Source organism: Lissotriton vulgaris, chromosome 6 (genome assembly GCF_964263255.1).
Source record: "Lissotriton vulgaris chromosome 6, aLisVul1.2, whole genome shotgun sequence".
NCBI classification, from domain to species: domain Eukaryota; kingdom Metazoa; phylum Chordata; class Amphibia; order Caudata; family Salamandridae; genus Lissotriton; species Lissotriton vulgaris.
In genome coordinates this window covers 1,653,888,468-1,653,913,134 of record NC_141694.1, presented here as the reverse complement: position 1 = coordinate 1,653,913,134, position 24,667 = coordinate 1,653,888,468, and positions in this window count along the sequence as shown.

The window sequence follows — 24,667 nt, the reverse complement described above, 5'->3', positions numbered from 1 at the left end:
GGTCGATAACTACAGTGGAGCTTCTGGTCAATACTTAAGGCTGAACATAGCATCTTCACTATTTCGCTGTTGAAATGTGTTCCTCTGTCCGATTCCAAAGAGGCTGGCACCCCAAACCTCGGTATCAGCTCTCTAAGCAACAATTTTGCTACTGTAAGTGTGTCGCACCTACGTGTAGGGTAAGCTTCAACCCATCTGGAAAATATACAGACAATCACTAAGACGTATCTGAGTCGATTGCACTTGGGCATTTCAATAAAATCCAGCTGCATTCTATTGAAAGGCCCCCCAGACCTCCCTATGTGACTCAATGTGACTGGTGTTCTCTTTCCTACGTTTAGCTGCTGACAGATCACACAACGCTGACATACTGCTTCTGCCGCTACTCTAAACTTTGGATTGTACCACGTTTGTCTGAATACTCTCACCATGGCATCTCTACCTATGTGTGCTGGTCCATGCAATCTCCTTGCCATTGGACTAACAAGTTCGTTTGGTAAAACTGCTCTCCCATCTGCGGAGATCCAAAAATCCATCTCACTTTTGGTACAACCAGCTGTTTCCCATGCCTTTTTCTCAAAATCAGGTGCATTCTCCTGGACGCACTTCAGTTCATCCCACGTGTCTACAGTATCTAGCAACATAGTCAAATCAGTTCTTTCCTGTATTCCCCCCACTTCTACCTCTGTGAGAGAATACCCCTGTTCCGCACAGTAACGTGCGACTTCATCTGCATATCGGTTACCTTGCGACACAAAATCTGTATTCTTTGTGTGCGCGGCACATTTAACAACCGCTATAGCCGCTGGACCTTGCAATGCCTCTAACAATAATCTCACGAATTCTCCATTCCTAATGGGAGAACCCGAGGAGGTCATGTAACCTCTTTGAGACCACAACTGCCCATAGTCTTGAACTACCCCGAAACCATACTGGCTATCGGTGTATATGGTGACTCGAATTTTGTTGCCTGCCAAACAGGCACGGGTCAAAGCAATGATTTCAGCTACCTGAGCGGAGTGTACTCCTTCCAGGCAGGCGGCTTCCACTACTCCGGTAATGGTACAAACTGCATATGCTGCTCTCAGCTGACCGATATCGTCTCTAACGCATGAACCATCAACAAAGAATATTTCATCAGGGTCAGTCAATGGCTCATCTACGATATCTGGTCTTGGTTTGGTGCATAGTTCAGTCACATCAAGGCAGTCATGATCTGTACAAATTTCATCATCAATATCATTAGGAAGTGGCATCAAAGTAGCAGGATTCAAGACAGAGCATCTTTTTAGGGTCACATTCTCAGCAGCCAATATGACTTGCTCATAGCGTGTGAGTCTGCTATTCGTCAGATGCTGAGTCTTGGTCCTAGTCATTAACAATTCCACAGAATGCGGCACGTACACCACTAACTGATGTCCCATAACCACATTTTCACACCTTTCAATGCTGACACCCGTTGCGGCAACGAATTTGAGACATCCGGGCAACGCTGCGGCTACTGGATCTAAGGTATCCGAAAAGTATGCAACTGGTCTACGGGCATTTCCGTGTATCTGGGCCAAAACTGATAAGGCACAACCTTCCCTTTCACAACAGTAAAGCAAGAATGGTTTCTCGTAATCAGGCATTCCCAAAGCCGGGGCACGACACAAGTCCTCCCGCAGCTGTAAAAACGCCATCAAACAATCCTTGTCCCATGGTACCGGATCACTCACCCCCTTGTGCGTCAGTTTTTGTAAAGGTTTTGCCTTCAGTGAAAAGTTGGCTATCCACTGCCGACAATAACCGACCATGCCTAGAAACATCCTGACTTCTCTTTGTGTTTTGGGCGCACTCATTTTCATGATCGCCTCTATTCTGTCTGGAGACACCTTCCGTTTTCCCTTTTCAATCCTGTGGCCCAAGTATTGTACTTCTGTCAGACAATACTGCAATTTACTTGGAGACACCTTGTGTCCGTTCTCGGCCAAGTGATTTAGTAAGGTGATGGTGTCTACTTTGCAAGCTTCCTCAGTTTCTGACGCCACAAGTAGGTCGTCTATGTACTGGACCAGAACCGAGTTCATGGGCAGTACTAGACTTTCAAGATTTTTCTTCAGCAGCTGGTTAAAAATCGATGGGCTCTCTGTATACCCCTGGGGAATACGACACCATGTTAGAACGCGATTTTCCAGCTTAAAAGCGAACAAATATTGGCTTTCCTCATCTAGAGGGATTGAAAAGAAAGCCTGGCACAAATCTATCACTGTGAACCATTCAGCTTGGAACGGTATCTGAAACAATATCACTGATGGATTCGGTACCACTGGACAACATGAAACAACAATATTATTAATCTTTCGAAGATCCTGCACTATTCTGTATTTCCCACTAGGCTTCTGCAAACCCATAATCGGGGAGTTACATGGACTTCCCACGATCTCCTTCAGTATTCCCTGTTTAATCATGGATTCGATCACAGGCTTTATTCCTGCAATCGTCTCTGGTGTCAACTTATATTGTGGTGTTCTTGGATAGTCGGCATTGGGTTTTACCATGATCTTTACCGGTTCTACCCCTTTAATCAGTCCTATTTCTTCTCCAGTAAAATCCCACACCTCAGCTGACACTGCCTCCTTCAAGTCCTGTGGAAGCTCCTCAACCGTTAGGGTAGGGTATAGTTCCACGCATCCCTGCGAGTTTACAACCTTAAAATCGGCATCATCATCGTTAGTCTGCACTTCTACTCCTTCAGGTGTGCAATATATGGTGCAGTTTAGTTTACACAACAGATCTCTTCCTAGCAGACACACAGGGCTCGAGTCACAAATCACAAACTGGTGTTCATCACTGTATTTCCCTATCTTCACTGATACTGGTTCTGTCAGAGGATTCGTCATTCTCCTATTTGCGACTCCTACCACCTGGATCGTTTCTCCCGACATTGGCAGACCTGGGACTACCGCCGATCTCAAAGTGGATCGAGTGGCCCCCGTATCCACCAAAAAGGTCGTAGGACATCCAGCCACCTCAGCCTCCACGTATGGTCCCCTCTGGTCTACCTCTAGGGCTGCCCCTAGGGTACAGTCTTCTTCCCTATTCACTCGCTGTCCTGTAAGGGGATCAACGTAGTAGCATTCTTCTCCTCCTACGAACAGTGGTAGTTGCCTATAGGTTTTCCCTCCATTTGCAATGCGAGGCGGTTGAGGGAACTGAGGTCGAGGAGTCTGAGTCCCCCCTTTGATAAACTTTCCCTTCGGGACCGCTGTTCCCTTTACCAGGCTGTTCTGAACCTCATCCTCCTCCTGTTCTAATTCCCCCGTCTCGACATTATAGGGACACTCGCGTCTCCAATGTCCCACCTCGTTACACTGATGGCACCTCGTTGTCTTTTTCAGTGTCGCGATATCTACCCTAGGTCTCGGTTTTTCCTCCTCATCCCTGGTTTGATTAATCTGTTTCTTCCCTAGGGTTCCTGTTCCCTGTTGCCGCTGTCCACCCTTTCCAGCTGACTGCATCTGCACCAACATCAGCTTCTCCTTAAGTTTCTTTGCTTTCGAATCTATTTCATCGCTACAGTATCTCGCATACCTCAGGATCTCATCTAAAGGTTTGTTTTGCCAACAGATCAAATGCTGTTGAATCATTAGGCTTATGTCTGATCTCAATCCCAGGACGAACTTCGACACAAACTGTCCTATGTCTTTAGGATCCATCACGTCCAATCCACTGTACTGTTTGAATGCTTTCAGCAATCTCTCATAGTACTCGTGAACGGTCTCTTTAGGTTCCTGAGTGGTTCGATCTATCTTAACCCAGTCTATGTCTTGCAACGGCACCTTCTCTTTCAACCATGCCATTACCCTCTCGTACTTTTCCATGACTTTCTCTGATGGCCCATTCGTCTGGGCATCCCTATCTGGCTCACAAATGGGCCATTCGACACTGAGCTTACATGCCGTCCACAAATCTCCGGGTACTACAATATCAAACAGGGTGTTCAAGTCGACCCACAGCACCTTAGAGATCTTCATGAATCTCTCTACCTGTTTGTACCATTCGACGGGATTCTCCCTTAGCTTTGGGAAAGAATTGGTAAATGCCGCTAGATCCCCCCTACTCCAGGGCACATGCACGTAGTTTCCGTTCGCGATTTCTCGCAAAGGGAAAGCTTCCATTCGCATTAGCCCTCCCTCCGGGGACCCCGCAAGTGTACTCCTTCTGAGGAACCCCTCTTGGACCATCTTTCCTCCCATTTATCCAAATTCCTCCACAATCTGATACTCAAGATCAGTTCCTTTATGTGTATTTTCAGCCCAATCGTCCTACGCTCATCTAGATCCTGATCCGTGCAGTTTAGCCTGTGGTTACTCTGTAAAGCTTTAGTTCGTGATAAGTCTATCATATACCTGTTTGCCAACTCAGATAATTTTTCATGAACTGACCTCGCTTTCCGAGTAACATCCTTAGACATAAACAGTATTTCATCCTGTTCATACAGATCGATCCTTTCCATTGGCAATGTGCCGTCTATTATTTCATCCAAATCTGATTTCAAACTGGTTACATCGAGCCGTTTTGCTTTTATCTCAGCTCTCAGTACCTCACTCCTAGGTGGTTCGTTTACATCCCTCTCACCCCCACTACGAGTCCTACGTCTAGGCACAGGTGAGTTATGAGGAGTCCTCCTTGCTTCTCTTTGTTCCCACCTCTCTAGGTCCCAAGCTTTCCCATCTTCCCTAGGGGTATGGTGGAACAACGTTCTATTCCCCATCACTGCATTCTGTCTTTTTGGCTCGGTCTCTCTAGATGCAAGATAGGATCCTCCGTTCTGTTCTAAATCACTGCTATTCCCTTGCTGTCTGGTGTCACTCAATAAACGGAAAGGTCCCTCACGGCCCTCCATGTTCCCGCGATCCCGTCCGTGATCACCGGATGCATGGCGAGACCCTTCGCGACTCTCCATACCCTCGTAACTCCAATGTCGCACATTTTCGTCCGGGGCATGGTGAGTGCACCTGAAACTATCTCGGTACTCCTGTGTCCTTCGTTCTCCCTCACTAAAGATGGGGCGAGGCACTCCCCCACATCCTGTACTCTTGTCTTCACACAATTGTCTATTGCCACCGATGGTATGGCAAGTATCTCCTTTGCTTCCTTGACTCCCTCCCTCCCACTCTGGGCTGCTTTCGCCAGCTCCGCAGTGAGAGAGGATCCTGTTATCTTGATCTCTCCATTCTGTTTCTGTTTCTATTCTTTTATTCTGAGTCTCTACGGCAGCATCCCATTCTTTCAAGTATTCTCTTAACTCCTTAAAGGATTTCGGTTTTGGTCCCCTCAGATCCATCTGTCCTCTCTGACCCCCCTGTTCTATCCAGGGATCCGTTACTGGACCCAATGGGGTACTCCGACTCCTTGGTCCTAGCAACTGCCTTTGAGAATTGATCGTATTGTTCCTACTTTCCATCTCTGCCCTTTCCCTGTCCCACCGTGCCTGTTCCTCCTGCTGGGCTCCCTCCGGGTTATAGATTGACACTATAGGACCTATGGTAACAGGTACTTGTAGAGCATCCGGCAGTTGATACGACCTTGCACACTCCGTTTCTGGCACCTTCTGGACCACAAATCTTCCTACTACTCTCTGTACGGGACTAGATTGAGGTACTTCCTCACCTTTCTTGGGTTCCCACTCTGTTACCGGGAGCGGTCTATATTCCCCCTTCCTAGCCCCGTCCCCCTGCTGTAGTTCGGGACTTTCGGCTTCTCTGTTGTACGGAGGTGGTCTGTCCAATAATAGCCTATCTATCAGATCCTCCTCCGTCTCGCTCTCCTCATCCTCTTCTGGAGGTTTCTTTTCTCCCGTAGCCTCTAGCATTGGGTACAGTTTGTCTGCTTCTATTCTTTGCACCCTCCACTTTTTGGCTTCATCATCCCATTTAGCATCCTGCACTGCTCTTACCGATCGTCTCACTCTTTCTTGGCGTCTATTCAAGCTCCTGTCGTTTGCCGCCCTGAACCATGCACTGAGGGCTTCGAACTGTGTTGGCCTCGGTAGAGGTCTCGTTGCGAGCATTACCGCTTTCAGCTGATTCAATGCTTCTAACCTAAACGTCCCGTATTTCGGGAACGTCAGTTCCTTATTTCCTTCTGTTAGCTTACTCCACTCGGATATCCATAGTATTGAGTGTAACCCTACATTCACAGCCATATAATAAGCTGGTGTGCCCTCCGGTGGGGCTTCTTCCCCTGCATACGAGTTTCCTCTATCTCTCTTAAAGATCGCCCTTAAACGTTTAAAACACTTCATTTTCAAGAATCTACGATTTTCCTTAATTCTCTTCCTTATTTACTTCCCGATGACAAACCACCAATCCCTGCGCGGCTCTCGCTGACCAGCCTATCCCAGCGCGACTCTACGCTAACCAGCCAATCCCAGCGCGGCTCTTACGCTGACGTCACTCGTCCCCTCTGCAGCAGTTCCCCTCCTTTCTCAGCTCGTCTCGCGGTCTTGCATGCGTTTTCATTCATACGCCGAAAAATGACTACTTCCGACCAAGCAATCACTTTTCTTGACTGTACGTCCACAGTCTAACTGTAATTCTCACCTCAACTGACGAGACGTCTTTCCTCTCACGTTCAGACGCTCGCCTTATCTGATAGGTTACTTACACACAGTAAACGTCCGACCAGCGTCCGTTACTCATACACTTACTCAGACATTCCCCCTATCTCGGTCCTGCGGGCGATCAATGGTACCTCATGACCCCCTTTACAACGGTAGACAATTACTCTGGGTGTTCGATACACCCGAACCACTTAAGCCCTTCTCTGGACTTAAGATTTTATCCGGTTGCGCGCGCTCACAACCTTCCCACAATCACACTACAGGCATTCAACTCCGCTTGACATTACAACACAGGTACAACACAAAACACCGCAATCTGGCAACGCATGACCCTTATACTCACTCTCGACCGATTCTGCTGCTTTTCTCTCTCGCACCGTCAGCACCTTCTTCGGCAGGGATTCTTCTTCTGGTCGTCGATGACTAGGGACCTTGGGGTAATCTAGACCTAACCTAGGTTGCCTTCCTCAAGAAGCCAACCATCTTTCTCTGCTACCAACTGCGGGGAATGAGATTTTGATATCTTATCTGATCACCTAGATACCTATCTCATTCTTCCTTTTTGGATCGATTATTGACTGTCATTGAGTAAAAGGCAAACCCACATTAGTTAAATCAACCCCATAGACTGACGCAACTCTGAAGAACCACTTACGACTGGTAAAGTTTAAAAGTTTAATATAAACCCAACGTTAATTGCAAATACAATCCTCTCAAGATAAGATTCAACAAGTATACAGGAACTAAAAGGAACATAAATTCCCTAAAGAATCTCAGTCTACAAACGAATACAATCAAAATCAATTCTAGAATCAGCAAATTGAATAGCATAGACACAAAATGAATATGATGCGTCATTTACATAAAAAGAATAAACAAGTTAAATCTGTCCCTACTCTATGCTAGATGACATCCCTACTCAGAAAGTCCTTTACCTAAAAAGGTGTCAGCAGTTTGACTTCCAAAGAAGTTCAAACTCTCTTAATCTCTGATGGAAACCTATGTCGAGAAGCAGTACCCTTTCTGCCTACCCATCCGCTCTCTAAGGGTCCTCGGCCTACTGCTCTCCTTCTGTTCCCTTCTGCTCAGGCCATCTGCTCTGCCTTCTCCCCGGGGTGCTGTCCCTAAATACAAAATCACAGTATGGATGGAACGCCCCTTTGAGACGCCCACCATGTACACATTTCACGTAGTCCCGCTTCTGGGTTTTTTCCATCGTTACGTCTCTTCGAGTCGTCTGTTAAGTTGACCTTTTTCTTCTCATGGCGCCGTCTTCGTCATCGTGCTGGTAACCTCATGACATTCCAGTTGACACTTTGTAATGGCTGCCCTTTTCTGGCTCTTTTAAGAGGGAGAATGATGGAGAGTGACTCCAGCCTATCACCCCCATAGGATAGGGATTAGGACTATAGACAGGGCCCCTGCCTTCCATATATTAGTGCATTTTTTGCGTGTCACTTTCCTTAGTGTAGGGCTTATGAATTTAAGTTAGGCTTTAGATATATAAGTATTAGTCATGATTTGCCCATTTGCTAACATGTTAGGATATTTTCCATGGAGTTACGCATATTGTGGGCCCTGTAGGCCTTAAACGAGACAGACTCCATTTTGCTTTCTGCCCGGTAGCTCGAGAAGGCTTTCTAGGTGAAGTGTAATGTTTTAGTTTCAAGCTGTTGTTCGCTTGGAGAGAACCGGCTCAGGCTGGCCCTTATCGAAGGAATGTATTTTTCTCCACACCGAAGACACAACTTCAGGCCGGCCGGCTGGGAACGTGTCCTTGGTACGGGGAGGTACAAGAATTTGGTGGGCGCCAGGTTACTGGCCGTAGCTATCCATGAAGGAACGGGCTTTGATATTAGCGAAGGTGTTAGTCAGTTTGTCAGTCAGTCCGTAGGCGGCATCTAGCCGTTAGCATCTCTGCCATTAATTATCTCATGGCGGACAGTCGCCATCTTTGAAGTCCGAGAAAGATTTAAGACCGAAACTCTCTGAGAAAGACTGAGGGAGAATTAGCGCGGAGCGCACTGACACAGAGAGAGAAAGAGACGGTAGCTGATAACCAGCAAGGTTCCGGTGCCCTGGAGGGAAGCAGACGAGGTTGAGCCTAGCGGTGCAGACGTGTACTTGTGACGGCTGGGGTGTGACTGCAAGGCGAGCCAGGACACAGAGACGAGAAGGGAACCTAGATGACTGCCGAGCCCAGACTTCATATTAACCAGGTGATCTCCGCCCTTTTCCCAATTAGCACGCGTCCTAATCTTTACCTTTTCTTTGCAGAAATTATGTTGCATAGTAATGTGATTTGTGTTTATTGTCAATAAATATCCTAGTTCTTATAGAACTACAGTGTGCCTTGTGTTCCTGTTCAATCTTGGTAAATGCATCTCCTAGTTGAGAGTTGTTTATGTGAACGGATGTGAAATCCCGATCAGGTAAATAGTGATCGAACAAAGAGGGAGTGAGTGGACCTTTGATGCCAAGAATAGGAGGTACATCATATAATTTGGGAACCGTATTAAAAGTCATTATTATAGTTTTATCCCGAGTAGATAACTGAGACATTGTCCTGATGACTGTTCATAGGAATGTGGTCGTCGTTGATATGCGGCGTTAGTGAGAACGCTGGGGAGGATTACCAGCGTGTATACCCACAAGATTGTGGCTTGCATAAGTGAGAGCGCCAGGGGGGATACTGGCGTGGAGATCTACCGGATTGTGGATCGTTTGGAAAAGGGAGCATTGGGTTCTGCAGGCCCATGTGTAGACACACCGGATTGTGTGTCATATCTGCCCTAGGGTAGACCGGTCTGGGTCGGGGTGGCCGCGAGACCAACTGTTGTGAATAAGATATTGTAGAAAATCTATGCATGTGTATTGTTATTCCCCATCCTTAGGTGCGACCTATATATATATATATATATACCTGTATATCTATCCATTGTGAATACGATCTAAGGAGGGAAGGTGAGTACGTTTTGGCTGGGTCATAGGGGCCCCTGGGGGCTGATCTCATCTAAGCGGGAAATCCGGCCATTACATCTGGCGTCACGAACTGTTTACGAAGCCTGTGTGCATTGTGTTGTTTTGATCTTGTAGGTTTGCGCTCGGCTTGTACGTATAAAATTTTGTTTATAATTGTGTATATACTTTTTTTGTGTCAATATGTTTGCGAAAAAATCTCCGTCGGTTTTCAAGTTACCGATTCAGATTCCCGGCTGGGAATGTACCCCTTACGAGGCCTTGGCCCGCGAGTGGGCTGATTCTACTGGTTTGAGTGAAAATTGGTCTTCTTGCTTGGAGCAGGCGGAGCCTGCCGATGTGGTATCATGCTTACAGAAAGCGCCGGTAGTGAAGGGTGATGAGCTTCCTATTTTAGGACGCAGAGGTTGGATTGTTCTTAATGCCTACAGAATTCTGCATGAAAAGTTTGTTCAGCTACAGAAGCAGTTTAAGGACATGGAAGGACAGTGTGTTGAGTTGCAAAATGCGCATACTCTTTTGCGTTGTCAAAATAAATTGCTTGCCGACAAACTTGAAACATATCAGACCATTGCCGAAAGGGCTGCGGTCCGCATTGCACGATATAAGTATAAACATCGTTGTGGTCGTGTATCTACACGTAAAGTGCGTCTGGTTGTAGCAAAAGCCGGTATGGATTGGAACCCCGATGAGTGGGACGGTAATATCTGGGATTCACATACTTCTGACTCCTCGGCGGAGGAGGGTGACAAGCGCGAGTCTTCTCGCTCCGGACGTGATTGTAAATCTGCTTCGTGTACTGATATAGGTCCTCACAGCGACCGTGCTCGTTCTTCCCGTTCGGATGACGTAGCTTGCCCTGATTGTTCTACTAAATCTAAGACGCGGGCTTCCTCGGAGGCTCTTCCTGAAGTTTCTGCTCACCCTGTTTTTCGACGTAAATTACAACAAGCCCCTGGTAACCCGGCTGGTATAGCTTTAGACTGTATTGAAGATTTTACTCAGCAGGAGGTTAGTGACATTTTACAACGATTTCGACAACGGCCTGGTGAGGCCTTGCTTACCTGGATGGTGCGCCTTTATGAACTCGGCGCTGCTTTCTTGATGCTGTTGATTGCTTGCGGTTTTGCTCTTTGAGTTCTGATTCTACAATTCAAGATCATTTTCGAAATTATAATGGTGCTGGTCAAATTACTTTGCTCCAGCTTGCGTCTGACGGCTGTAATCATAAATATCCAACTGAATCTGATTGGCCCACTGATGAGAAACCATGGTACACTTTGCGCGATGCGTCGCAACGTTTAAAGGAGGAAGTCATGAAAACTGCTATCTTTCTTAGTACTGCTGATAGGTTATTGGATGGTCTTTTAACATCTTCTGTGCGCAATCGCATTATCCGTTCTTCTCCTGTTGCTTACAAACAGGTCATGATGACATTATTGATTAATCAAACTAGCAATCCTTTGTCTGCTGTGCTTGAGTCTGTTCGTCAGCTTGGTGAGCTGGGTGAGTGGTTTAAACCTGAAAGACAATCTCGACCTGAGGGTCGTACTGGTGGGGACTATAAGTTCTCTAGACGTGACATGTTTCTTGCTCTCATTGCTGATGGTGTCAAAAGGGAGGACATTGACGGTGAGCCTAATAATCGCTTATGGGACATGTTTCGTAAGCGTGGTTTGGATCGAAAGGAGGGTGCCCGTCGTGTGCGAAAGAATGAGTATGACCGTGGTTCGGATGACAGTGGTGATGAGAGGCGACGTGTGAATCCTGATCGCCGTGATGATCGGCGTTATGAACGTGATGGATCCCCTCATCATAATGATGGGAGGGGGAGAGAGGATGATCGTGAGCGGGGGAGAGATGATCGAGTTTCCAACCGACGAAGAGATGAAATGAGTTATTCCCCTGACATGAGAAAAAGAGAGGATCGTAATAGACTTTCTGATCGTAATTCACAACTTTTTGAACATGACAATAATCCGTTTCGTACTGGAGACGGATATGAACAAGATATTTTGATACCAAAGAAAACTGAGAGCATTTACCCTGATTTGTCTTGGTTGACGGAACGCAGGAAAAATGACTAGGAAATAGGTCAAGCTCCGGTACACAAGTGGGCTCACAGAGACAACAGACCCTATGTAGATATTGAGATTTTTTGGAAACATCGTAATATCCAAAGGGCCCGAGCATTAGTTGATACTGGGGCGGAGGCCACTTTAATTCATGGTAAATCAAAGAAATTTCGTGGTCAGTCTTTTACAATTACTGGTTTGGGTGGTAAAGAAACACCCGCAGTTCAAACTGCACTTGAAATTAAAATTGGTAGGATTCCTCGTAGAGAATACTCTGTGTTGGTTGTACCACTTTTGGAATATATAATTGGAATTGACATTTTGAAAGGAATGACTTTGCATTTGGATGATGGTTGTTATCGATTTGGAACTAGACAGTACATTTCGACCAGACCCGTACGGGTTGGCCGTTTACGAATGCCACCTATTAAAATTCCTTTGGCCACGAAGGTGATTTCTCAAAAGCAATATCGTATCCCAGGTGGTCATGAAGAGATTACTGCTACAATTCAGGATTTGGTTGACGCGGGAGTCATAACTCCGGTCACGTCTGCTTGGAATAATCCCGTTTGGCCCGTGCGCAAAAGTGACAATTCTTGGCGCATGACTGTTGATTATCGAGAATTGAATAAAAACACACCTAAATTGACTGTTGCAGTGCCTGATATTGTCACGCTAATTCAGAGAATTCAAAAGCATCCAGGTACGTGGTATGCTTCTATTGATATTGCTAATGCTTTCTTTTCAATCCCGATTGCCCCCGAATGTCAGGAACAGTTCAGTTTTACATGGAATGGACGTCAAATGACGTTCCGGAGTCTTCCTCAAAGCTATGTACACAGTCCTACGATCTGTCACCGGCTGGTGGCAGAGCATTTGTCTGAAGTGCCCACGAATCCACGAGTTCAGGTCTGTCATTATATTGACGACATTTTGATCCAAGGTGAAACGCAAGACCAGGTACAGTCCCATTTAGATCAGATCCTTGACTGTTTGCGAGCGAAAGGTTGGGAAATTAATCCTGACAAATTACAAACTCCATCCCAGAATGTGAGATTTTTAGGAATTAATTGGCATGAAGGTCACAGAGAAGTGATCCCACAGGTAAAGCGAAAAATACTTGATTTTGCAGTTCCTAGGAACAGGAAAGAGGCTCAATGCTTCATTGGTTTGTTTGGATTCTGGCGTCAGCATATTCCCCATCTAAGTCAGATTCTGGCTCCATTGTATCGAGTCACTCGTAAAAAGAATGCGTTTGAATGGGGGTGAGCCTCAACAGACTGCTTTTAATTTGGCTAAAGAAGCTATTCAGTATGCCTTGGATTTGTGGCCTGTGAGTGAAGGTGGTGTGGATTTGAATGTGTCCGTGGAAGGCCTGTATGCCAATTGGAGCCTGTGGCAAAAGCAGGGCAGACAAAAAGTGCCATTAGGTTTTTGGACCAAAAAGTTACCTGAGGCTGGTGAGCGTTACTCACCCTTTGAGAAACAGTTACTTGCTTGTTATTGGGCTCTGGTGGATACCGAGCAATTGACCCTAGGCCATGCTGTGATTTTGAGGCCCGAAATTCCCATTATGCAGTGGGTTTTGAGTTCACCGAAGTCCCATCGAATTGGACATGCTCAGGAGGCGAGTGTGATTAAATGGAAATGGTACATTCAGGACAGGGCACGTGTGGGTCCGAAAGGTGTGGCGGTTTTACATGAGCGAGTGGCGCAGGCGCCCTCCAATGAGACTGAAAGTGAGTGTTCGGTTCCCGTGGTGCAGGAGTCTCCCGTTAAGTGGGGTAAATCATTTGATGATCTGTCCGTGGAGGATAGAAAACATGTGTGGTTTACGGATGGTTCAGCGAAGTTCATCGGTGACAAAAGACATTGGAAAGCTGTTTCGTATAACCCGATCACGCAGAAATTATTGAGTACAACTGGAGATGGTAAGAGTAGTCAGTATGCTGAACTCTATGCAGTTTACCAAGTTTTGAAACAGGAATTGCCTGGCACATGTCATATTTTCACTGATTCCTGGTCCACTGCGAATGGACTGGCGGTATGGTTACCAACATGGCATTCTCATAATTGGGAATTGCATTCAAAAGAATTGTGGGGAAAGGAATTATGGCAAGAAATTTGGGAACTGCTCCCGCAGAGTACTGTAACAATCTTTCACGTGGATGCTCACACTCCAATTGACTCCCTTGATAAATTTTTCCATAACATTGCAGATGAAAAATCTAAAATTGCTGAGGCAGTGGTGGACATGCAAGATTCTGATTTGGCGGGATTGGCGAAGTGGGCCCACCAGAAAGCAGGACATTTTGGAGAGAAAGCCACTAGCAGGTGGGCTGCCGATAGAGGAATTCATATTCCTTTTTCTTTAATAAAAGATGTCATTCTACATTGTCCCATTTGTCAGCATTCTAGAAAAAAGGAGGTGCCTCAAATTGTTCGAGGCCACTTGCATCGAGGTAAATTGCCCGCTCAAATTTGGCAGATTGACTATATCGGTCCGCTCCCTATGAGCAGAAATTGTCAATATATTTGTACAGTTGTTGACACTTATAGTGGCCTTTTGGTCGCTTTCCCTTGCAAGAACGCTACCCAAGTGAATACCATTAAAACCCTGGAGCTGCTTATTTTGTACTATGGTGTCCCATTCCAAGTTCAATCAGACAATGCATCCCACTTTCGTGGAAGATTGGTGCAGGAATTCTGTGCTGAAAATAATATTGATTGGGTGTTTCACATTCCATATTACCCACAAGCTTCAGGACTGATTGAGAGAATGAATGGTTTGTTGAAAGAACAGTTGCGCAAATTGACTGATGACCCATACAGCAAGTGGAGGGATGTATTGTTTCAAGCTTTATTGATCCTGAATAATCGCCCTTTGTTACATGCTGAATCCCCTTTAATGCGTTTGTTTCCTCCAAATGTTGATGTAAAGCCTAATTCTTTATCAAACACTATCATGTATTGGGAAATTACCCCCGGTGCTTTGGCTCCATGTAGAGCGACCCCAGGTTCCGCAGGCCTCGACCTGCATGCTTTAAATGATGCAAAATTACCAGGAAAAGATCGAATCATTGTTGAAACTGGCATTGGTGTCTGTATACCTGCCGGTAGTTTTGGATTAATTGCCCCCAGATCTGGCCTGGCCCTGAAAGGCGTACAAGTGCTCGGAGGAGTAATTGACAGTGATTATCAGGGAGAGATTAAGGTTCTCCTGCTTAATAGCAGTGAGACTGATTTGTTCATTAAAAAGTTTGACCGTGTTGCTCAGTTACTGATTATGCCTGTCTTCAGTGGTGAGATCAAAAAAGGCTCTGCCCCAACGTTGCTAACTGTGCGAGGACAAAAAGGCTTCGGATCATCTGATCTTCCTGGAGCTAAGATATGGGTGCAATTGCCTAAAAATCCTCCTGAACAGGCTGATATTATTGCGACCGATCATGACAACACCGTTTTGGTGATGAAGCCAGGGAAAGATGGCTGGGAAGCTGTCCCAGCTGATAAATGTTACTTACGAGAATGATTAAGGCCTGTGTTTGTATTCTTTCAGATCATTCTCTGGACTGCTGCTGCAGGATGTGTCGGCGCTGGACTCCTTTTGGCCTGCTACGCCGGGAGAGGAGAGGATCCACCGACGCCGGTTGATGGGATAATCCGAGCTCCGCGGTCCGCGTGGACCTCCTCGTCTAACTTCTGGATTACACTCGCAAAGCGGGTGACGAACTCTCCGCATTTCTGTCTTACCCCAATGAAATCTGTCACTGACATTTTAGCGACCTGTTTGGTTGCCGTCCCTGCATCTACCGATACTTTGCGACATATTTTTAATATCTCGAACGCCCGACCAAATGTTATTCTGGGCGACTTTGCGGCCCATGAATTCTGTCCCTCATGTACTGCTCTTCCAGACCTTGATATCCCTATTCATTCCCGAATTACTACTTTTAATATTACCCCTGGAGACCTATGTTTTATAATGACATGTGACCCTAAGGCTATCACCGAATGCATAAAGCTAAAGATACAGGCTGCAACTTCTTTTTCAGCTCATCAACGATTGCTGTGTTTAAAGAGACTTCCAAATTCATGTCTTTCTGTAAAAAATAATATGACATGTCAACGTTTATTAGTTGCCCCTAGTTATTATCGTTCAATGTTACTGCCAGCTGGATGGCTGTTTTCCTGCGGGAATTCATCTTGGCCCTATATTCCTGCGAATATTTCTGGTGGCCCATGTGCCATCACTAGATTGAGCTTATTAATGTTTTCCTCACATCCTAATTCACATTCCCGTATTGTACGTGATTCAATGTCGTTGCATGAGGATTGCGATTCCTCTGTCCACCTCTATTCTAAATCAGAATACCTTGGTTTAGCTTTTTCTATTATTGGAGTGCCTGCATTGGCCGTTTATAATGCCAAGACGATCGGCAAGATGGCCTGTTGGATGGTTAAGTCCATCAATCAGACATCTACTGTTTTATCTGACCTTTTATTAGACGCCCAAGGCGAACGTAGAGCTATTTTACAGAATCGCGCTGCTATTGATTATCTTTTGTTAAAACATGGACATGAATGTTCTGATTTTGAAGGCCTATGTTGTTTTAATTTGTCTGACCATTCTAAATCTATCCAATCCCATATTGACAAACTCCACGACTTGACTGCAGAAATTAGACAACACATAGATTAGGGTTTCTTTGACTGGCTCTTTAATTGGCTGCCTGACTTGCATTCTTTACGACAGATTTTAGGGGGAGTTATTGTTGCTATTTGTGTCCTGATAGCTATTTGTTGCTTTATTCAGTGCATTCCTTCCCTGCTCCAATTTTTTAGACTTAGTAAGAGACATAGATCAGTTAATTTTGTTTCCTATTATTCTTCTACTGATGTTAGTTCTATTTAGTCTGTGGATAATAGACTGGAGTCAAGGGGTGTAATGTAATGGCTGCCCTTTTCTGGCTCTTTTAAGAGGGAGAATGATGGAGAGTGACTCACCCCCATAGGATAGGGATTAGGACTATAGACAGGGCCCCTGCCTTCCATATATTAGAGCATTTTCGTGTCACTTTCCTTAGTGTAGGGCTTATGAATTTAAGTTAGGGGTTAGATATATAAGTATTAGTCATGGTTTGCCCATTTGCTAACATGTTAGGATATTTGCCATGGAGTTACGCATATTGTGGGCCCTGTAGGCCTTAAACGAGACAGACTCCATTTTGCTTTCTGCCCGGTAGCTCGAGAAGGCTTTCTAGGTGAAGTGTAATGTTTTAGTTTCAAGCTGTTGTTCGCTTGGAGAGAACCGGCTCAGGCTGGCCCTTATCGAAGGAATGTATTTTTCTCCACACCGAAGACACAACTTCAGGCCGGCCGGCTGGGAACGTGTCCTTGGTACGGGGAGGTACAAGAATTTGGTGGGCGGCATGTTACTGGCCGTAGCTTTCCATGAAGGAAAGGGCTTTGATATTAGCGAAGGTGTTAGTCAGTTTGTCAGTCAGTCCGTAGGCGGCATCTAGCCGTTAGCATCTCTGCCATTAATTATCTCATGGCGGACAGTCGCCATCTTTGAAGTCCGAGAAAGATTTAAGACCGAAACTCTCTGAGAAAGACTGAGGGAGAATTAGCGCGGAGCGCACTGACACAGAGAGAGAAAGAGACGGTAGCTGATAACCAGCAAGGTTCTGGTGCCCTGGAGGGAAGCAGACGAGGTTGAGCCTAGCGGTGCAGACGTGTACTTGTGACGGCTGGGGTGTGACTGCAAGGCGAGCCAGGACACAGAGACGAGAAGGGAACCTAGATGACTGCCGAGCCCAGACTTCATATTAACCAGGTGATCTCCGCCCTTTTCCCAATTAGCACGCGTCCTAATCTTTACCTTTTCTTTGCAGAAATTATGTTGCATAGTAATGTGATTTGTGTTTATTGTCAATAAATATCCTAGTTCTTATAGAACTACAGTGTGCATTGTGTTCCTGTTCAATCTTGGTAAATGCATCTCCTAGTTGAGAGTTGTTTATGTGAACGGATGTGAAATCCCGATCAGGTAAATAGTGATCGAACAAAGAGGGAGTGAGTGGACCTTTGATGCCAAGAATAGGAGGTACATCATATAATTTGGGAACCGTATTAAAAGTCATTATTATAGTTTTATCCCGAGTAGATAACTGAGACATTGTCCTGATGACTGTTCATAGGAATGTGGTCGTCGTTGATATGCGGCGTTAGTGAGAACGCTGAGGAGGATTACCAGCGTGTATACCCACAAGATTGTGGCTTGCATAAGTGAGAGCGCCAGGGGGGATACTGGCGTGGAGATCTACCGGATTGTGGATCGTTTGGAAAAGGGAGCATTGGGTTCTGCAGGCCCATGTGTGGACACACCGGATTGTGTGTCATATCTGCCCTAGGGTAGACCGGTCTGGGTCGGGGTGGCCGCGAGACCAACTGTTGTGAATAAGATATTGTAGAAAATCTATGCATGTGTAATGTTATTCCCCATCCTTAGGTGCGACCTATATATATATATATATATACCTGTATATCTATCCATTGTGAATACGTTCTAAGGAGGGAAGGTGAGTACGTTTTGGCTGGGTCATAGGGGCCCCTGGGGGCTGATCCCATCTAAGCGGAAAATCCGGCCATTACACACTTTCAGACCAAAGTCTATCACTTCAACAGAGCTCTATTCATTACAGTTGTGATTATAACCCCCTTGGTCACCTCGAAAACAGACACTTCGAAACAGGACCCCAAATTCCAAGTGTCCCTTATCTCACTAGGCCATAAACTTCGTCCAGTATTGTCACTTTAATTTAACAAGACCTTTGACTCTTGGCTCGCACGTACAGATCAAAGCTATCCCCCTATTCCTGAGAGGCCACTAAATTATATGCAGTGGACTACACTCTTGCGAACCCTTGGTCCGTTAGGTTAAAATAGCATATGATCACACCATTCTAAAATTCCTACAAACTCTTCTACACGGTATGACTTTTAACACACATATATATATATATAATCGAATTAGCAAATCATTGATTATAATCGAATCCATGTTACATAAAAATACAACATTATACTCTCGTTCTTACACAGTGCTATATAGTCTGCACATTTCTTCAATTTACATTTCATCTCTTCTCCGTTTAATTAATTACATACGTACATGAACTCTGTTTAGCACGTTCTACTGTTCTTAAGCATTTTGACATTTCTATATTAGCCCAACCTATGTACGGGCCTTTCTAATTCTAATGCACATTCTACAGTTAATACAGATACATTTCCTATTACTAAAGTTACATGTGCTAACCTTACGCTACAAGTTCTAACTTTATGCTATAGGCTTGTAAATATGGTACGGACATATGTTTCATTCAAATTGCGCTCTCTCAACCCAATGGACTTCGAGTTGCTGGTCTTAGAACCTAAGACTGTCTACACTGTTGATGGTGGATGTTTATATTAACTTTATTCCTATTCAGGATCGCCAGGAAAAGCTTGGTGGCACTGAAAATAAAAAATAAAATTGATCCCCACATCCCAGGAAAGATGTGGGGTTGTTAGGGCCGACTGGAAATTTTGTAATGTGACAGGCACTCAGTAAGTTAACAAATTCCTTTAGAGGAGCAGCTTTGCTAAAGTAAGGCGAGTGGTAATCCATCCACCAGGGTGGCAAAGGTTATGGCTATCCACCATACCTCTAAATAACCGCCTTTGTCTCAGTCTTACACTGTGAAGAAATATAGGATCGAAATACCTTTGATTTCTTTTGCTAGGAAAGTAGAATTTGTCACACAAAATCTTACTCTGATCCAGATTTGTAACCAGAGCATTTATTGCAAGTTTAAAGTACAAAACATACCAACAGGCCATTACAGGAGAGTCCTTGTCAGGAATATTAGATCCAACAGAGGGCCTGGACACAAGTTTTCAATAGAGCAGGCATTTTCAGGTTTGTATGCTGTGAGCCCCTCTAAGCAAAATCTTTTGAAATCCTGTCCCATCCTCCAAAACATTATGACAGGGACTGGGGGAGCAATACGAGAAGAGCTGAACGCACATGGCATTTCAGGGGGGTTTCTATAGCTCCTAATCCACACTAAATGTGAAACTTATAAAAGCACAAAAAACATCAAAGAAAACAATAACTGATGAAAACCATTACTTCCCATAATTGGGGTGCTGGGAGCCCTTGCACTCCTGGGCCTCAGTGTAACTACCCCTGTGCACTAATGATAACTGCGGCCCTAGGGAGAAGACTATCTCCTCTTCTTCTTTTAACCCTTACACACCATGCCTGATCATCACTTCAGTCTTTAAACAGGTTCTCTGTTCCTTTCTGAAAAAAATGAGCTCCTGCATGTTACCCCCGTTCTTGTAGAAAGGGTTTTGCACTTACTGCTAGCAAGACAAAGGAACTCCCGTGCTTCCTTTTTAAAGTAAGACATTCATAATTGTGATGCAGTGTGCCCCTCTGAAACCTGGGCCACTGCACCTGCATCCCATCTCACACCACCCCTCTCTCCCCACATCTATCTTAATCACAAACCAGTGCCTCTCTCTCTTGTGCTTCAATTTCCCCCTCCATTGGGACATTGCTCTCAGGCCCAAAGAAACACTGGCACAGCAAATATGCACTGCACACCTAATTTATGAAAGGAAGGATAGTAAAACTGTCACAATTCTGGCGCTTTTGCGCCAATGATACCCACAGTTCTGTGAAGAAGGCCATCTATTCTGCCCACTCCACGGATTCATCATTCCTAGACCTGCTCCACAAGTAGGCTTTTTGTGCAGGAAAGAGACTCCCATGCTGTGAAGGAGAGAGCGCGACAGAGAGCTAAAGAAGAAGTATGTCTTTTCTCCAGGGTGCCTGCTACCAGAAAGAACTGCAAATGTGTGCAACTGGTTAATCAATAAGTATGACTGCTACTTTGGAGCCAAAATAGGCTTTAATTGAAAGAGTCACTATTAGCTACATGGGGACAAATATTTATTATTTTTTAGAGGTATATCCTAGTGTGGTATGAGCAGAGTTCTGGATTGCGTCCTACTATTGGACGTTTACAAAAATGTTTGCACTAGATACAGTCTGATTACCTATAACTAAATTGTATAATTTCAAAGCACCACAGAACGAATCCCCCGGACAAACATCAGAGGCAGTTTCTTCTTCCATCTGGTGGCTAAGGCAACATATAATCACCTAAAATGTATTTCGAATAATGAAAATTCTTGTATTTATTTTTTTAAATCAAAAATACCTCAGAAACACCTTAATAACAATTTAATCCCCCAACATTAATTTAAATATATTATTCTCATACTAAAACTCTACCCACCCAATCCCCCAATACAATCTAAAAGACAGTTTATTAAGAATTGCATTATTAAAATAAAAACATTTAATAAACTCGGTATTAACTTTAATTAGAGTAAAATACCATTTAATTTAAGCACTACCATCTCGATCCCATAATACACCTTATAAATCATTGGGTATAATTAAATATGCAATTCTAAATATTTGAAATGAAATACACATACAAGTGCATACATGATGCATACAAAATAGACAATTATTTAAAAATCTATTTAAAAACCTTTCACAATATATTCAAACATTAACATACCTATAACTATTTAAATATAAAGCTTGCCCACCCAAACCACTGAAAACAACCAGCAACAAAATGTTAGTATACTATGCTTTTAACATAAATAATATTTACATTAATAAAAAAATACTTACCCTGAACTATATGACACAAGATATTTTTGTAGTCACAATATTTTGACCATGATATTATGGTTTAACAATGTTTTTGAGTCGATATTCAGGAACCAGACTGAAAAGGAGGGAGCAGAATAGTGATGATTTGTTAATATAGGCCATACATAATTGCATTTCTCCTCTGCCTACCACATTTTGGGGCATATTATCAAGGGGGTTTATCTCTGCTTTTTTGGCTTTAAAAGCCAAGAAAGCGGAGATAAAATTATCTCCCTATTACCTAGCTGTCGCTACACCAGTTAGCGACAGTTAGTAGGAGATAGCGACCATCTTGGGCCCCACTTTGCATGTCAGTGATATTTATCACTAATGACATGCAAAGTGGGCGTGCCAAGATGTTAGCGACTGGAAACAGTCGCTAACACCGCTATCTCCTATTACCAACTTTTGGAGATATTCGCGCTAAGCGCGAATATCTCCAAAAGCTAACACCTGCCCTGAGCAGTTCTTAGCCATGTTATCCAATGGGAGGTGGATAACATGGCTAAGAGCATTAGCTCGGTAATGCATGAATATCGCGGACTTTTCAGCGATATTCATGCATTGCAGCCGATTTTTATCGCATTTGCGATAAACCTTGGTAATGCCTAGGTTTATCTGCGATAAAAATCGCCGCAGGTCGGCGATAAATTTTTGTCTCTAACCAAGCAATAGTGATAATTATCGCTATTGCTTGGTAATATGCCCCCAGATCTTACAAAACAAGCAATGCGTCTATCTCATGAGTTAAGCTTTAGACCGCTCACCCTTTACTACCCAGAGAGTCGATGCTTAATTGATACCCACTTTATGTTCCGGCAATTGGGCCAGATGTACTACAGCACTACGCAATCTCAAAACCTGTAGTTCACTAAATCATAGAGGGCCATATTATCAAGAACGGCGATAGCATTATCGCCGCTTTAGCAGCAGGAAACTGCCACTAAAGTGGCAACGGGGCTTGATAATATGCCCTTGTGAATTCCCATAGAAGCCCAGGTTCTGGTGTGAACCTGGGCTTCTATGGGACTTCCCAAGGGCATATTATCAAGCCCCTTATTGCTGCTTTAGCATCAGTTTCCTGCTGCTAAAGCGGCGATAACGCTATCGCCGTTCTTGATAATATGGGACAGAGTGTGTGACAATTTTTTTTACTATGTGCTAAACCACTTCAGTGATTCAGTAAAGCCTTTACAAATCACAAAGGGGGTTTTGTACCTCATTCAAAATTGCAATTGGGAAGGAGTATGAAAGGGCCGGATCTATGACAGAATTTCGACAGACAGAATTTCGACCTACACAAATATCGGCGTAAATATATCGATAGCAAAAATATCGACGCCCTATGTACAACATGGTAAGTACCAAAATATCGAAAAATTAATATCGATGTTAAAAATATCGTTGTTAAATATATCGATTTTTTTTAATTTTAAAATAACATTAAAAAAACTGTAAATAATACTTATTAATTACTTAAACATATTTAAATATATGTAATAATTGTTAAAAAAAATAATAATACATATTTAATAAAAAAATAAAATGATAAATCATATATAATATATAATTACTTAACAACAATTACTATTCCCACTCCAGTGGGTGCAACAGGAGGGAAAACTGACCCTGAACACTAAAAATACCCCTTTACCCAAAAACCTAAAACTGACCCTGAACCCTAAAAATACCCCTTTACCCATAAACTGAAAACTGACCCTGAACCCTAAAAATACCCCTTTACCAAAGAACTGAAAACTGACCCTGAACCCTAACAATACCCCTTTACCAAAGAACTGAAAACTGACCCTGAACCCAAAAAATACCCCTTTACCCAAAAACTGAAAACTGACCCTGAACCCTAAAAATACCCCTTTACCCAAAAACTGAAAACTGACCCTGAACCCTAAAAATACCCCTTTACCCAAAAACTGAAAACTGACCCTGAACCCTAAAGATACCCCTTTACCCAAAAACTGAAAACTGACCATGAACCCTAAAAATACCCCTTTACCCAAAAACTGAAAACTGACCCTGAACACTAAAAATACCCCTTTACCCAAAAACTGAACACTGACCCTGAACCCTAAAAATACCCCTTTACCCAAAAACTGAAAACTGACCCGGAACCCTAAAAATACCCCTTTACCCAAAAACTGAAAACTGACCCTGAACCCTAAAAATACCCCTTTACCAAAGAACTGAAAACTGACCCTGAACCCTAAAAATACCCCTTTACCCAAAAACTGAAAACTGACCCTGAACCCTAAAAATACCCCTTTACCCAAAAACTGAAAACTGACCCTGAACCCTAAAAATACCCCTTTACCCAAAAACTGAAAACTGACCCTGAACCCTAAAAATACCCCTTTACCCAAAATTAATTAATATTACAAATAAATTACTTACCACCCTATTCCCCTATAAACCCACAACCCGCTCCAGTAGTAAAACATATAATTTAGTTAAAAATATACATACATTATCAATTAATTAATCAATTAATCAATTAAAATAAATCATTGCCAATTAATATTTAATTGCAAAATAAATTAATCATTGAAAAATAATTATTTAATTACAAATAAATTACATCCCACCCTATTCCCCTATAAACCCACAACCCGCTGTGGTAGTAAAACATATAATTTAGTTAAAAATATACATAAATTATCAATTAATTAATCAATTAATCAATTAAAATAAATCATTGCCAATTAATATTTAATTGCAAAATAAATTAATCATTGAAAAATAATTATTTAATTACAAATAAATTACTTCCCACCCTTTTCCCCTATAAACCCACAACCCGCTGTGGTAGTAAAACATATTATTTACTTTTATATATTTTTAAATTATAAAAACATATTAAACACATATTATAACAATTATTTAAATACTTAACTAATATTTCTAACACATATTAGTAAATCGAAATTACTTACATCGATATATATGCTATCGATATTAGTGATTTCGATATTACTTACCTTAGGGTCGATATTCTGGCCATCGATATTCTGGACATCGATATTCTGTCCCATCGATATTAGCAACTCGATATAAGTGTAGGTCGAAATTAAAAACTCGATATTTTGACTGTTTACCGAAAGGGCCACCTCTCCTATATGCAAGTCGCATTGAAATGTATCAATTGTTAGTGGCCAAATTATGGTTGCAAACCATTAAAAAGTTACTGACACCTCAAAGGAGATAGTA